At 44.3% G+C, this 14,941-nt stretch overlaps 1 protein-coding gene across 1 annotated transcript in view; it reads left to right on the top strand.

The window, feature by feature from the left end:
• Window positions 1-250: 250 nt before the first annotated feature.
• LOC109899698 (ras guanyl-releasing protein 3) overlaps window positions 251-14,941 on the top strand; it is a 49,949-nt gene continuing 35,258 nt past the window's right edge. The window contains exon 1 of the mRNA XM_020495144.2: window positions 251-634. The gene's annotated coding sequence lies outside the window, so the exon portion shown is untranslated. The remainder of the gene's footprint in view (window positions 635-14,941) is intronic.

Genomic DNA, 14,941 nt, shown 5'->3' with positions numbered 1-14,941 from the left:
CAGCCAGAACTGCTTCACATAGCTTCAAATGTCATGAGGTGGGGAGAGAGCCTGCCCCAGACTCAGCCCCAAAGAGCGAGAGGAGTGATCTGAGAGAAAGTGTAAGAGCATTGATAGTGAGATAGAGAGGAGAGATGGTGTGTGTGTGTGTGTGTGTGTGTGTGTGTGTGTGTGTGTGTGTGTGTGTGTGTGTGTGTGTGTGTGTGTGTGTGTGTGTGTGTGTGTGTGTGTGTGTGTGTGTGTGTGTGTGTGTGTGTGTGTGTGTTTCAGCCCTTGAGTGCCATGCATACAGGGACCTTTGAAATGTTTGGATCCTTTTTTTGTGTGTGAGAGAGTGTGTAGGGCACAGAGAAAGGGAGTGTGTTCAAGAGAATGTGTTCAAGAGAGTGTTCACTAGAGAAAGAGAGAGAGAGTAGGCACACAGACACAGAGGGCTGTGATCACATGCTTCTTTCTCTGCACAGCACGCTGTTTTTGTTTAGCCTCTCTGGTGCAGCTGAGAGCGAGAGTCGCTCACACTGTCAGAGAGCACCGCTGCCTAAGCTTGAGTGGAAAGTTTCCACAGCATGACCAGAGTCAGGACTCAACTACTCCTGTCCCACTGAGAGTAAGCCATACCGAAGAAGAGACAGAGGTAAGAACAATATGCTACACAGTAAATTCAGCTCCAGCTGAGACTGGAGACTCTCACAGTGTCTGTCAGACTCAGCAACTGAACTATAACGCAGATCAACAAAGGCTCTTTTCACCTGAATGTTGAAGTTGAGTAGAGATTTCAGGGAGACGGGCGGGAAAAGAACGCGGTGTGCTGTTGTTGGAGGATAAATATTTGATTGAGAGAAGTTGGTGGAACAGGTGTTTTTGGACAATGTGTTTCCTAAAGAAAATCGGGGAGAAATCCCACCCCGTTTGTTTGTTAATGAGCTCTGGAAATGAGTTGCTACCATTGCAGTAACTTATAACTCTGCCAAAAATATGACCGAGTGTCAGCGTCTGGGGCACATAGAGAGATGCACTACTTTAATTTAGCCTCAAGGCCGGTCTGATAAGCAGTGTTGCAAGTGAGGTGGTATTTACTGTGAGCGTGTGTCTGTGTAAAAACTTCTGTAACAAAAAAGTGGGTGGGTGTGGGTGTGGGTGTGCATGTTGATGTACACTGAACAAAAATATAAACGTGTCAACTGTTCGTCTCATTTTTCATGAGCCGAAAAAAAAGATCCCAGAAATGTTCCATATGCACAAAAAAGGAAATTTATCGCAAATTGTGGGCACAAATGTGTTTATATCCTTGCTATATCCTTGTTAGTGAGCATTTCTCCTTTGCCAAGATAATCCATCCACCTGACAGGTGTGGCATGTCAAGAAGTATTTCTGTCTGTACTAGAGCCCTTTTGTGGGAAAAAACTCATTCTGATTGGCTGGGCCTGGCTCTCCAGTGGGTGGACCTGGCTCCCCAGTGGGTGGGCCTATGCCTTCCCCACCCATGGCTGCGCCCCTCCCCAATCGTGAAATCCATAGGTTAGGGCCTCATTTATTTATTTAAATGGACAGATTTTCTTCTTTGAACTGTAACTCAGTAAAATCTTTGACATTGTTGCATGTTGCGTTTATATATATTTTTTATCAGTATACATACTGTATGTGTGTGTGCGTGTGTGTGTGTCCAAGACATTAAATCTAGCTTTGCCCTGTGTCACCCATGGCATGTTTGAAGCTTGGCGGATGACATTACAGAGGGGTGGCTCCCTGACAGCCTAATTGAGATTTATAAAAGAACATGAATTTAAGAAAAGGCAGTTAACATGTGGGGGTTGTGGGGGGATGCGGCAACTTACCTACAGTGAAGATGATCACACATCTTGCACACAAGCTGTCCTTGTGTAATCAACATAGAGGATGCTAAAACAGTATAGCAGTTTAATTAAGTTAGTGTAATAGTTGATGATATAATAGCTATATTGGGTAAAGATATAGTAACACTATGATCCTAATGCATGCATAGTAATAGCGTTACCACTGCAGATTTTCTATGCGTCAGTGTCGGCAGTAGCAATAGTAGCTATAGATCCGGAGAGAACGGAGGACACTATATTCTAGTCACATGCTTGTTTTATTATTCTTTTCTTTACCTAACTTTTCTGTCTCTCTCGCTAAGCTGTTAGATAGGCAACATAAAAGATCATTCCCCTTTTGAAAACGTAATGTCAAAGTACATCTGGAGCTTGTGACTAGACAGAGAGTGCCTCAGGCACTTGACAGTCCTCCCCACACCTATATTGCCTGTCAGGTCCCAGTCAGATACCAGCCTGAGATAGCCAGGTACTCCTCTCTTCCTTCCCTCTTTCTCTCTCCTCTCTGTCTCTCGATCCCTCTCTCCATTCTCTCTTTCCTCTCCCTCGCTCTCTCTTCGATCGGCACCCCTATCTGCTCCACCTGCACCTGCCAGCTGATTAATTATGACCAGCAGACAACTGAGAGGGAGAGATAAATCACTACCATGGGAGAGTGCTCTCTTCCTCTGTGTCTTTTACTGTCTCTTCTCCACCTTTCTCTTTATCTCCCTCTCTTCCTCTTCCTCTCTCTCTTTCTCTCTCTCTGTCTTCACGCACACACAGCGGCGTCATGCACCCATCAACACTGTCTCTCTCCTCCTCCACTGACGTAGCATATCTTTGCTCCGTGGTGCACATCAGAAGGAACCACTTACTGAGGAGAATGGGGGGGGGGGGGGGGGGGGGGGGGGGTTAGAAGTAGTCTTTGCATGGTCCAGTCAGTGTGCCCCCTCTGCAAAATACCACAGACAGATCTTTTTTTTTATTATGATGATAAAATGTGGACTTAAAAATTAAGTTTGGTCCTTGATTTAACATTTAATAAAAAATAAAAAAAATAGGACAAATCTGAGGGGAAAGATTCACAAATGTTCACACACCTCTTTTCTCTCTCTCTCTCTCTCTCTCTCTCTCTCTCTCTCTCTCTCTCTCTCTCACTCACACACTCCTCTCTCTTTGCCTCTCCCTCCTTCTGTTTCCAGCAAGGCTACACAGATTGTTATTTGCAGAGCAGCCGTGGGCCGGGGCTTTTGTTTCCAGTAAACCCTGGGGCTATTTATAGTGTGTGTGTGTGTGTGTGTGTGTGTGCGTGCGTGCGTGCGTGTGTGTGTGCGTGTGTGTGTGTGTAGGTAGCACATGGGGTGGCAGTTAGAGGAGTGGTCTGTTACTCTGGAAGGCTGGGATTAATGGGTTTTAAGGGTAGTGTGTGAGTGGAGCTATACTTCCTGGACAGTATTAAGAACATGCCAAGGAATAAGAATGTTTATACTTAGTAGACTGGTGGTTTGGAGTTGTGGCTTTGTACTCTGTCTAGACAGAGATAAATATCCTCACCACCACGTATGACATTGGTGTTAAAGCAAAAAACACGTAGTCCCCCACCACAGACATCGGTGGACCATGTTTAAGTACATTTGTTTACAGGTAGCTGCTCACCACAGCTCATGTGAAATAACCAGCTTTCCCACAATGCAGCACATTCTACTGTATGTTGTCCACCTCATCTCTCTGGGACAATCCCACTGGAGTCGTAAGAAAACTCCCCATCGTTGGAAACACATTCTTTTTTTGTTGATGACATTTTCTGTTTGTTGCCAAACGCTCTGAAATTGAGCGAGCTTGAAATATGGACGTATCTTGACAAGAGAACCTAGTCCAGAATGAAGACTTGCATACAATAATCATAACATGCTACATAATAGATTAAGTGAACTGCATGACAAAATTCTTAGCAAACAGCCCACCATGCTAGCTCACGCACACACATACGTAGGCAGACAGGGATGTACACACACACACACACACGCACACACACACACACACACACGCACGCACGCACGCACGCACACACACACACACACACACACACACACACACACATATACACACACACACACACACACACACCAATCTACTCATGGGGTTGTTACGTATAAGAAGTTAGCATATCACTTAAAGAGACAATGTGCTGATCAAACAATAAACAAGCCGCCACTCAGCCAATGATTTGATAAATACACTCCCCTGCGTATTTGTTTGGACAGTGAAGCTAAAACTTTTGATTTGGCTCTATACTCCAGCATTTTGCATTTGAAATCAAATGTTTCATATGAGGCGACAGTATTTGAGGGTATTTTCCTACATATCTGTTTTATCGTTTAGAAATGACAAACTTGTTGGATGGATTTGCAGTTTGTTTTCGTTGTGTTTCAGATTATATTGCGCACATTGGAAATGAATGGTAAATAATGTATTTTGTCATGTTGGAGTCACTTTTACCCGAAATAAGAGTATAATATGTTTCTGAATACTTCTGCGTGAATTTGGATGCATTCTACCATGATTACGGATAATCTAGAATGAATCATGGATAATGAGGAGTGAGAAAGTAAGAGGCACAAGGATCATACCCCCTCAAATTATAACCCCCCCTGTTATGGTTGAGAGGTTAGAATGTCTTGTAAATGCATCCAGCAAGTTTGTGGAGTCGCAAGCGTGATGTAGTCATTGTGTGCTTGGAATATGGGACCAAATACTACACTTTTGACTACTCTAGTACACATTTATACTGCCTATAGAAAGTCTACACTCACTTAAAATTTAAATTTAAACTCACAGTGGGATTGAAATTGATTTTATTGTAATTTTTAGTAATTGATCTATACAAAATACTTCATAAGGTCAAATTAAAAAGAAAATTCTACACATTTTTACCAATTAATACAAATGTAATAACTTTATAAATATAGTCGTTGCATAAGCATTCACCCCCTTTGCCTTAACAAATCGCATACTAAGTGATATGGACTCACTCTGTGTGGAATAATAGGGGCTTTGACATGATTTTTTTAATGACTACACCTTCCTCTGTTCCCCATACATGCGACATCTGTAATGTTCCTCAGTCAAGTATTGAATTTCAATTAAGAACGGCAGTGATTGGTAGATGGATAACATTAACAAGACATTGAATATCTCTTTAAGCATCGTCAACTGTATAATTATGCTGTGGATGATGTATTAAACAGCCCAAACACATTAAAGATGCAGTGGTCCTTCTGAACTGAGCTGCAGGAGAGGAAGGAAACTGCTCAGGGATGTCAAAATAAGTCCATTGGTGATTTTAAAACAGCTAGAGTTCAATGGCTGTGATGGGAGAGAACTGAGGATGGATCAACAACATTGTAGTGAATAAACAATAATGACCTAAATGACAGAGTGAAAAGAAGATAAAAAATATACAGAATATTCTAAAACATGCATATGTATGTACCAATGCAGTAAAATAATAATATTCAAAACATTGAAAGGAATACACTTTTGTCCTAAATGCAAAGCCTTATATTTGAGGAAACACAAGGCCAAATCTACACTGGAGTTACTTACCAAGTGAATGTTCCTGAGTGGCCAAGTTACAGTTTTGACTTAAATCGGCTTGAAAGTCTTTGGCAAGACTTGAAATTTGATGTCCGGCCATGATCTCCAATTTTTTTAAAGGATAATGAGCAAATATTGCACAATACAGCTCTTATGAGACACATCCAAGATGACTCACAGTTGTAATCAAAGGTGTTTCTAAAATGTCGGGGTGTATTTAATCAAGGTATATTAGTGTTTCATTTTTCAATAATCTTACACAAAAAAAATGACTGCAGATCATTGACAAAAATTAAATACATTTCAATCCCACTTTATTATAAAATAAAATGTGAAATCCAAGAGGGGTGTAGCCTTTTATCTAGACACTGTAAGTTCATTTGTCCAAACTTATGACACCGTCAAATGGGTGGACTAGATACATAAAGTGCTTTTATTTCTAAACGGTAAACAGGTATGTATAAAAATGCTGTCAAAATAAAGGTGACATTCTGTACTGTCACCTCATATAAAACATTTGAATGCGGGAGTATCGAATCAAATGTAAAGTTCTAGCTATACTGATGAAATAAATATGTGGGGATTGTGGCTGAGAGACTGGGCTGGAGAATTTGAACTACTCTCAAATTCATAGACAGTGCGATAGATGTAAAATTACAGTTTTAATTATATTTTGAGGTGCTACAGTGTTTGTTTACAAATACATTGGTTTTTTTATTGGGTTCTGATGGGGTTAGACAATTGAACTAAGCGTATGGGCATTCATACAGTTGAAGTCGGAGGTTTCCATACACTTAGGTTGGAGTTATTAAAGCTCGTTTTTCAAACACTCCACAAATGTCTTGTTAACAAACTACAGTTTCAGCAAGTTGGTTAGGACATCTACTTTGTGCATGACACAAGTACTTTTTCCAAAAAATGCTTGGAAAATTCCAGAAAAGTGTGTCAAGGCTTTAGAAGCTTCAGATAGGCTAATTGACATAATTTGAGTCAATTGGAGGTGTACCTGTGGATATATTTCAAGGCCTACCTTCGAACTCAGTGACCCTTTGCTTGACATCATGGGAAAATCAAAAGAAATCAGCCAAGACCTCAGAAAAATAATTGTAGACCTCCACAAGTCTGGTTCATCCTTGGGGGAAATTTCCAAATGCCTGTAGGTACCAATTTTATCTTTTTAAACATTAGTATGCAAGTATAAACACCATGGGACCACGCAGCCGTCATACCGCTCAGGCAGGAGACGCGTTCTGTCTCCAAGAGATGAACATACTTTGGTGCGAAAAGTGCAAATCAATCCCAGAACAACAGCAAAGGACCTTGTGAAGATGAGGAAACAGGTACAAAAGTATCTATATCCACAGTATAATGAGTCCTATATCGACATAACCTGAAAGGCCACTCAGCAAGGAAGAAGCCACTGCTCCAAAACCGCCATAAAAAAGCCCGATTTCAATTCGCAACTGCACATGAGGACAAATAGAACTTTTTAGAGAAATGTCCTCTGGTCTGATGAAACAAAAATAGACCTGTTTGGCCCTACTGACCATCATTATGTTTGGAGAAAAAGTGGGAGACTTGCAAGCGGAAGCTCACCATCCCAACCATGAAGCACTGGGGTGGCAGCATCATGTTGTGGGGGTGTTTTGCTGCAGGAGGGACTGGTGCACATCACAAAATAGATGGCAACATGAGGAATGAAAATTATGTGGATATATTGAAGCAACATCAAGACAGTCAGGAAGTTAAAGCTTGGTTGCAAATGAGTCTTCCAAATGGACAATGACCCCAAGCATACTTCCAAAGTTGTGGCAAAATGGCTTAAGGATATCAAAGTCAAGGTATTGGAGTGGCCATCACAAAGCCCTGAACTGAATTCTATAGAAAATGTGTGGGCAGAAGTGAAAAAGAGTGTGTGAGCAAGGTGAAAGAAATAAAAGCTGAGATAAATCACTCTACTATTATTCTGACATTTCACATTCTTAAAATAAAGTGGTGATCCTAACTGACCTAAGACAATTAATTTTTACTAGGATTAAATGTCAGGAATTGTGAAACTCAGTTTAAATGTATTTGGTTAAGGTGTATGTAAACTTCCGACTTCAACTGTATATTTTGCAGGAATCCATGTGTAACGGCTCTCTTGATGTGAAGGAGAGTCGGACCGAAATGCAGCGTTGTGATGATTCATGTTATTTTAATGAAGGAAAAAAAACTATACATGAAGAAACTACAAAATAATGAAATGTGAAAACCGAAACAGTCCTATCTGGTGCAAACACAGAGACAGGAACAATCACCCACAAAACACTCAAAGAATATGGCTGCCTAAATATGGTTCCCAATCAGAGACAACGATAAACACCTGCCTCTGATTGAGAACCACTCCAGACAGCCATAGACTTTGCTAGATACCCCCACTAAGCCACACACCCAATACCTAACAAAACCCCCAAGACAAAACACACCACAATAAACCCATGTCACACCCCGGCCTGACCAAATAAATAAAGACAAACACAATATACTTCGACCAGGGCGTGACAGAACACCCCCCTAAGGTGCGGACTCCCGGACGCATATCAAAACAATAGGGAGGGTCCGGGTGGGCGTCTGTCCATGGTGGCGGCTCCGGCGCGGGACGTGGACCCCACTCTATCAATGTCTTAGTCCCTCTTCCTCGCGTCCTAGGATAGTCCACCCTCGCCGCCGACCATGGCCTAGTAGTCCTCACCCAGAACCCCACCGGACTGAGGGGCAGCTCGGGACTGAGGGGAAGCGCGGCACTGAGGGGAAGCGCGGCACTGAGGGGAAGCGCGGCACTAAGGGGAAGCGCGGCACTGAGGGGAAGCGCGGCACTGAGGGGAAGCGCGGCACTGAGGGGAAGCGCGGCACTGAGGGGAAGCGCGGCACTGAGGAGATGCGCGGCACTGAGAAGAAGCTCGGCACTGAGAAGAAGCTCGGCACTGAGAAGAAGCTCAGCACTGAGAAGAAGCTCAGCACTGAGAGGAAGCTCAGGCAGGTAGTTGGATCTGGCAGATCCTGGCTGGCTGGCGGTTCTGGCAGATCCTGGCAGATCTGGAAGAGTCTGGCTGACTGGCAGATCCTGGCTAACTGGCAGATCTGGAAGAGTCTGGCTGACTGGCGGATCTGGAAGAGTCTGGCTGACTGGCGGATCTGGAAGAGTCTGGCTGACTGGCGGATCTGGAAGAGTCTGGATGACTGGCGGATCTGGAAGAGTCTGGCTGACTGGCGGATCTGGAAGAGTCTGGCTGACTGGCGGATCTGGAAGAGTCTGGCGGATCCTGGCAGACTGACGGATCTGGCTGCTCCATGCTGACTGGCGGCTCTGGCTGCTCCACGCTGACTGGCGGCTCTGGCTGCTCCATGTAGGCTGACAGCTCTGGCGGCTTCTTGCAGACTGGCAGCTCCTTGCAGACTGGCAGCTCCTTGCAGACTGGCAGCTCTGGCTGCTCCATGCAGACTAGCATCTCTGGCTGCTTCATGCAGACTGGCAGCTCTGGCTGCTCCATGTAGACTGGCAGCTCTGGCTGCTCCATGCAAGCTGGCAGCTCTGGCTGCGCTGAACAGGCAGGAGACTCCAGCAGCGCTGTAGAGGAGGAAGGCTCTGGCTGCGCTGAACAGGCGGGAGACTCCGGCAGCGCTGTAGAGGAGGAAGGCTCTGGCAGCGCTAGATAGGCGGGAGACTCCGGCAGCGCTGGAGAGGCGAGGCGCACTGTAGGCCTGATGCGTGGTGCTGGCACTGGTGGTACTGGGCCGAGAACACGCACAGGAAGCCTGGTGCGGGGAGCTGCCACCGGAGGGCTGGTGCGTGAATGTGGTACTGGATAGACCGGACCGTGCAGGTGCACTGGAGCTCTTGAGCACCGAGCCTGCCCAACCTTACCTGGCTCGATGCCCACTCTAGCCCGGCCGATACGAGGAGCTGGAATGTACCGCACCGGGCTATGCACCCGCACTGGGGACACCGTGCGCTCCAAAGCATAACACGGTGCCTGCCCGGTCTCACTAGCCCCCCGGTAAGCACAGGGAGTTAGCGCAGGTCTCCTACCTGGCGTAGCCCTACTCCCTGTGAGCCCCCCCCCCCAACACATTTTTGGGGCTGACTCTTGGGCTTCCGTCCGCGCCGCCGTGCTTGCTTCGCCAACTCCATTATCCGATAACCTTCCGCGCACTGCTCCATCGAATCCCAGGCGGGCTCCGGCACTCTCCCTGGGTCGACCGCCCACCTGTCTATCTCCTCCCAAGAAGTATAGTCCATACTCTTGTAGTCCAAACCGTACTCCCATGTCCATTCCTCTTTTCTCTGCTGTTGCTGCCTTTGTAGCTTCTCCTGCGGCTCCTGCCTGTTGACACGCCGCTTGGTCCTGTTGTGGTGGGTGATTCTGTAACGGCTTTCTTGTGGTGAAGGAGAGTCGGACCAAAATGCAGCGTGATGATGATTCATGTTATTTTAATGAAGGAAAAAAAAAAAACTATACATGAAGAAACTACAAAATAATGAAATGTGAAAACCGAAACAGTCCTATCTGGTGCAAACACAGAGACAGGAACAATCACCCACAAAACACTCAAAGAATATGGCTGCCTAAATATGGTTCCCAATCAGAGACAACGATAAACACCTGCCTCTGATTGAGAACCACTCCAGACAGCCATAGACTTTCCTAGATGCCCCCACTAAGCCACACACCCAATACCTAACAAAACCCCAAGACAAAACACACCACAATAAACCCATGTCACACCCCGGCCTGACCAAATAAATAAAGACAAACACAATATACTTCGACCAGGGCGTGACACCATGAGTATATATGATGAACTTAAAAGTCCAATAATGGATGTAGCAAACATAGATTGCCCCTTTAAGTCCTGTTTATACCTGGTTATAACATGCTTTGTGTTTCCTGATCTTGTCCACATTCTGATTGTGCCCACATTTCATGAGGTTACACATGTTGAAATGTGTCTCTTATCCACCGTTGTTCCTGTAAAAAGAAAGCGAAGATAATTGAACTAAATGACTATCGCCCCATAGCACTCACTTCTGTCATCATGAAGTGCTTTGAGAGGCTATTTAAGGGCCATATAACCTCCACCTTACCCAACACCTTACACCCACCTCAATTTGCATACCGCCCCAACAGATCCACAAACGACGCAATCTCCCTTGCACTGCACACTGCTCTATCCCACCTGGACAAGAGAAATAACTATGTAAGGATCCTGTTCATCGACTACAGCTCAGCCCTTAACACATAGTGCCCTCCAAGCTCATCACTAAGCTATGGGCCCTGGGTCTGAACCCCGCCCTGTGCAACTGGGTCCTGGACTTCCTGACGGGCCGTCCCCAGGTGGTGAAGGTAGGAAACAACATCTCCACTTCACTGAGCCTCAACACTGGGGCCACACAAGGGTGCGCTCTCAGCCTCCTCCTGTACTCCCTGTTCACCCATGACTGTGTGACCATGCATGCCTCCAACTCGATCATCAAGTTTGCAGACGACACAACGGTAGTAGGCTTGATCACCAACAATGACGAGGCAGCCTACAGGGAGGAGGTGAGGGCTCTCGGAGTGGGGTGTCAGGAAAACAACCTCTCACTCAATGTCAACAAACAAAGGAGATGATTGTGGACTTCAGAAAACAGCGGGAGCACCCCCCTATCCACATAACCGGGACAGCAGTGGAGAAGGTGGAAAGTTTTAAGTTCCTCGGCGTACACATCACTGACAAACTGAAATGGTCCACCCACACAGACAGTGTGGTGAAGAAGACGCGACAGCGCCTCTTCAACCTCAGGAGGTTGAAGAAATGTGACCTGTCACCTAAACTGTGGCTTGTCACCCAAACTTTTACAGATGCACAGTTGAGAGCATCCTGTCGGGCTGTATCACCGCTTGGTACGGCAACTGCAGCGCCCACAACCGCAGGGCTCTCCAGAGGGTGGTGCAGTCTGCACAATGCATTACCAGGGAAAAACTACCTGCCCTCCAGGACACCTATAGCACCCGATGTCACAGGAATCCCAAAAATATCATCAAGGACAACAACCACCCATCACTGCCTGTTCACACTACTACCATCCAGAAGGTGAGGTCGGTATAGGTGCTGGGACCGAGAGACTGAAAAACAACTTCTATCTCAGGGCCATGAGACTGTTTAACAGCCATCACTAACACAGAGAGGCTGCTGCCTACATACAGACTTGAAATCATTGGCCACTTTAATAAATGAAACACTAGTCACTTTAATAATGTTTACATGTCTTGCATTACTCATCTCATATGTACAGTATATACTGTTTTCTATACTATCTACTGTATCTGAGCCTATGCCACTCTGACATTGCTCATCCATATACTTATATATTCTTAATTCCATTCCTTTACTTAGATTTCTGTGTATTAGGTATTTGTTGTGAAATTGTTAGATATTACTTGTTAGATATTTCTGCACTGCCAGAACTAGAAGGACAAGGACAAGCATTTCGTTATGTGACCAATAACATCTGATTTGATTTGATTTTACAACAAGTCTAGAGCCTAACTTTCATACGTACGCAACACGTGAGTTTGAAGTTTGGGGAAGATCACTTTCACCGTAAAAATGCACCTTCATAATAAAAGCATTACATGCACAATCGCTTTTGCAGTCACTTTGATAATGGTTTATCTTGTGTATACTCCCCTGGTGTACATATGTATAGATTGCATTTTGATAGTGCTACAGTGCTATTTGGGTTGTTAATTGGATTCGTTGGATTTATTTCTTGCCTTTCTTTTCTGCTGTTTTTCTTTACATTTTTGCTGTTTGACGTTTGACTGCATTGTTAGGATCTAGTAACATAAGCATTTTGCTGCACCGTTATAACACCTGCTAAACTTAGATTTATCCATCCACACTTTCTGCGTTTCCAGGTCCCTCCGTGTATACAGTGCCTTGCGAAAGTATTCGGCCCCCTTGAACTTTGCGACCTTTTGCCACATTTCAGGCTTCAAACATAAAGATATAAAACTGTATTTTTTGTGAAGAATCAACAACAAGTGGGACACAATCATGAAGTGGAACGATATTTATTGGATATTTCAAACTTTTTTAACGAATCAAAAACTGAAAAATTGGGCGTGCAAAATTATTCAGCCCCTTTACTTTCAGTGCAGCAAACTCTCTCCAGAAGTTCAGTGAGGATCTCTGAATGATCCAATGTTGACCTAAATGACTAATGATGATAAATACAATCCACCTGTGTGTAATCAAGTCTCCGTATAAATGCACCTGCACTGTGATAGTCTCAGAGGTCCGTTAAAAGCGCAGAGAGCATCATGAAGAACAAGGAACACACCAGGCAGGTCCGAGATACTGTTGTGAAGAAGTTTAAAGCCGGATTTGGATACAAAACAAAACATCCCAAGGAGCACTGTGCAAGCGATAATATTGAAATGGAAGGAGTATCAGACCACTGCAAATCTACCAAGACCTGGCCGTCCCTCTAAACTTTCAGCTCATACAAGGAGAAGACTGATCAGAGATGCATCCAAGAGGCCCATGATCACTCTGGATGAACTGCAGAGATCTACAGCTGAGGTGGGAGACTCTGTCCATAGGACAACAATCAGTCGTATATTGCACAAATCTGGCCTTTATGGAAGAGTGGCAAGAAGAAAGCCATTTCTTAAAGATATCCATAAAAAGTGTCGTTTAAAGTTTGCCACAAGCCACCTGGGAGACACACTTAACATGTGGAAGAAGGTGCTCTGGTCAGATGAAACCAAAATTGAACTTTTTGGCAACAATGCAAAACCTGCGTTTGGCGTAAAAGCAACACAGCTCATCACCCTGAACACACCATCCCCACTGTCACACATGGTGGTGGCAGCATCATGGTTTGGGCCTGCTTTTCTTCAGCAGGGACAGGGAAGATGGTTAAAATTGATGGGAGGATGGATGGAGCCAAATACAGGACCATTCTGGAAGAAAACCTGATGGAGTCTGCAAAAGACCTGAGACTGGGACAGAGATTTGTCTTCCAACAAGACAATGATCCAAAACATAAAGCAAAATCTACAATGGAATGGTTCAAAAATAAACATATCCAGGTGTTAGAATGGCCAAGTCAAAGTCCAGACCTGAATCCAATCGAAAATGTGTGGAAAGAACTGAAAACTGCTGTTCACAAATGCTCTCCATCCAACCTCACTGAGCTCGAGCTGTTTTGCAAGGAGGAATGGGAAAAAAATTCAGTCTCTCGATGTGCAAAACTGATAGAGACATACCCCAAGCGACTTACAGCTGTAATCGCAGCAAAAGGTGGCGCTACAAAGTATTAACTTAAAAAAGTTTGAAATATCCAATAAATGTCGTTCCACTTCATGATTGTCTCACACTTGTTGTTGATTCTTCACAAAAAAATACAGTTTTATATCTTTATGTTTGCAGCCTGAAATGTGGCAAAAGGTTGCAAAGTTCAAGGGGGCCGAATACTTTCGCAAGGCACTGTACATGATTGGGTTGTGTAGAGGTGTTGGTATCAATAGTGTGGTGGTCAGGCAATGGTGAGGGGGGTAGTTGTCAGAACAGGTGGGATTGTAGAGGTGTGTGTATTGAGGTTACTTTACCGGATTCATCCTATCCTCCTGATAATAACAAATAATATAAAACTGTTCCATATTTATATAGTGCCCTCAAAGCTGCTGGAGGACACCCTTTGTGTTGAAATTTTAATTTTCCTTAGTACTCCAATGTTTACCCCAAATGCGCCCACATTCATATAGCAGTGTGTCTAGCTGTGGGATTGCCTATAGTGACCATTTAAGTGTTTTAAAGCTGCATAGAGAGGTGTCTCAAGGGTAAAGCTTCTTGGAAAACAGACAGATTACCTGCTGTCAATCTGTGACAAACAGAAGGACACATTACACACTTTTTGGGAATATGAACATGAGTGGCAAGAAATATATAGCCTTTTTGCACCCAAGGCCAATCGTATGGGATCAATTCAATTCAAGGGGCTTTATTGGCATGGGAAACATGTGTTAACATTGCCAAAGCAAGTGAGGAAGATAATATACAAAAGTGAAATAAACAATCAAAATTAACAGTAAACAGGGATCCATGTCAGTAGGATTAGGAAAGCCCTCGCAGCTCTGTGAAAAACACAACTGTTTTGTGTTTTACGAAACTGCCAAGGCCTTGAATCCACCAAGGAATATTTGATTTACAAACAAGCGCCCTGCCTTGGGTTGTGATACAAATAGTGACTTCGGGGTCCTTTAAACAAGCAACATCTAACTGTAGCTCTACGGGCTTTCTGCTTCCGCCCTTGGAGCCGGAGCATACACACGTACTTGTACATCCACATCCGAACAATCAATCAAATATTTATGAGGCGTATAGGAAATGAGTCAAACATGAAAATGTAAGATTATAAATAACACATGACCCTTTCCTTCACGATGGATGCTCCGTTTCGGCTCCTGCGCTTCTTTAAT

This window comes from Oncorhynchus kisutch, linkage group LG11 (assembly GCF_002021735.2).
Source record: "Oncorhynchus kisutch isolate 150728-3 linkage group LG11, Okis_V2, whole genome shotgun sequence".
NCBI lineage: Eukaryota > Metazoa > Chordata > Actinopteri > Salmoniformes > Salmonidae > Oncorhynchus > Oncorhynchus kisutch.
The sequence above is the reverse complement of the archived record's forward strand: the minus strand, read 5'-3'. Positions and strand labels throughout refer to the sequence as shown.